The sequence below is a fragment of the Schistocerca nitens genome, chromosome 1, assembly GCF_023898315.1.
Source record: "Schistocerca nitens isolate TAMUIC-IGC-003100 chromosome 1, iqSchNite1.1, whole genome shotgun sequence".
Lineage (NCBI taxonomy): Eukaryota > Metazoa > Arthropoda > Insecta > Orthoptera > Acrididae > Schistocerca > Schistocerca nitens.
Window position 1 is genome coordinate 478,413,174 of NC_064614.1, and position 2,281 is coordinate 478,415,454.

The following is a 2,281-nucleotide window of genomic DNA, read 5'->3' on the forward strand; positions in this document are numbered from 1 at the left end:
TCGTACGTCGCACCTGTCTGGGCATATCGCAGCGATCCGACGCCAATGACATGGAAATCCCAGGGAATGTAATGGACCGCATGCGATTCGTACTTGCGGTACAGTTGCCTGACTGGTTAGCAGCGAAGTGTGGCAATATGGCTGCGACTCATTCCTCTAGTCAATGATTGTGCAGTTTTGTTTCGTCTCGTTTTGCTTATGTTAAGTAAGAACTTCACGTTAGAATTTGTAGCTATCCAGGGACCATGAACTACTCTGATAAGTGAAGTGGAGACTGGAGTTGCCATTTATATTTAAAAAAAAATACAAAACACATTTTCCGATCTACATCTGTATCTACATCTACACTCTGCAAACCAACGTAAGGTGCATGGCAGAGGAAAGCAGTTATTAGGATTTCTTCTTGTTCCATTCACGTATGGAGCGAGGGAAGAAAGATTGTTTGAATGCCTCTGTGGATGCAGTAATTATCTGATCTTATTATCACGGACCCTATGTGAATAATACGTAGGGATTGTTGTATATTCCTATAGTCACCATTTAAAACCGGTTCTTGAAACTTTGTTAACTGACTTTCTCGGGATAGTTCACGTATATTTTCAAGACCCTTCCAGTTCAGTTCCTTCAGTATCTCTGTGACACTCTCCCACTGATCAAGGGAACCTGTGACCATTCGTGCTGTCCTTCGCTGTGTACATTTAACATCCCCTGTCAGTCCTACTTGGTACGGAGTCTACAAATCTGAGCAATATTCTACGATGGGTCGCACGAGTTATTTATAAGCAATCTCCTATGTAGACTGTTTGCAGTTCCCCAGTATTCCACCAATAAGCCGAAGTCTACCACCTACTTTACACATGACCGAGCCTATTTGATCATTCCATTTCATATCCCTAGAGCGTTACACCCAGGTATTTGTATGAGTTGGACGATTCTAACAGCGATTCATTGATATTATAGTCACTAGATATTAATGTTTTTTCGTTTTGTGAAGTACACAATTTTACACTTCTGAACATTTAAAGCAAGATGCCAGTCTTTGCAGCATATGCGATTGCAGTCTTTCTCGGCGTATTCCAATAATGAATGAAATGATAATTAAATAGACACCCGAGCTGCAAACAGGCGTTGATATACTTCAATGGGGACATGTTGAAAATGTGTGCCCCGACCGGGACTCGAACCCGGGATCTCCTGCTTACATGGCAGACGCTCTATCCATCTGAGCCACCGAGGGCACAGAGGATAGTGCGTCTGCAGGGACTTATCCCTTGCACGCTCCCCGTGAGATCCACATTCCCAACATGTCCACACCACTACATTCGTAGTGCGCCTAATAGATGTTTGCCCATCATAAGTCCCTGCAGATGCAATATCCTCAGGCTCAGATGGATAGAGCGTCTGCCATGTAAGCAGGAGATCCCGGTTCAAAATGGTTCAAATGGCTCTGAGCACTATGGGACTCAACATCTTAGGTCATAAGTCCCCTAGAACTTAGAACTACTTAAACCTAACTAACATAAGGACATCACACACACCCATGCCAGAGGCAGGATTCGAACCTGCGACCGTAGCAGTCCCGCGGTTCCGGACTGCAGCGCCAGAACCGCACGGCCACCGCGGCCGGCGGAGATCCCGGGTTTTAGTCCCGGTCGGGGCACACATTTTCAACATGTCCCCATTGAAGTATATCAACGCCTGTTTGCAGCTAGAGTGTCTATTTAATTATCATTTCATTTCTAGCAAAGCTGCATGGTCATCCACGGTATGTGTTCTTTCGAGAACAGATACTACCGTCATATATAACCAATAATGAATTCTTCTCGGGTTATCAGCGGAGTGATGGCGTCGTCTTGTCGCAACGTTTCGATGAGATGATGGGTACTAAACTCATCGAAACGTTGCGACAAGACGACGCCACCACTCCGCTGATAACCCGAGAAGAATTAATTAATATTTGCGCCACTTTGAAATCTTATCAAGATCTGACTGAATATTTATGCAGCTTCTTTCAGATAGCAATTCATTATAGATACTGCATCATCTGCAAAAAGCCTGATGTTACTGTTCATATTGTCTGCAAGGTCATTAATATACAACAGGAACAGCGAGGATCCCAACACTCTTTCCTGTGGTACACCCGAAGTTACCTCTACATCTGACGATGACTCTCCAAGATAACATGCTGTGTCCTCCCAACCAAAAAGTCCTCAATCCAGTCACAAATTTCACTTGATACCCCATATGATCGAACTTTTGACAGTAAGCGTAGGTGTGGTAC

The 2,281-nt window shown here is 44.3% G+C and overlaps 1 non-coding gene across 1 annotated transcript; it reads right to left on the reverse strand.

Moving 5' to 3' along the window:
• Positions 1 to 1,163: 1,163 nt before the first annotated feature.
• On the reverse strand, positions 1,164 to 1,238 carry Trnat-ugu (transfer RNA threonine (anticodon UGU)). The gene has a single exon. It is a non-coding gene; the product is annotated as a tRNA-Thr (tRNA).
• Positions 1,239 to 2,281: the final 1,043 nt, after the last annotated feature.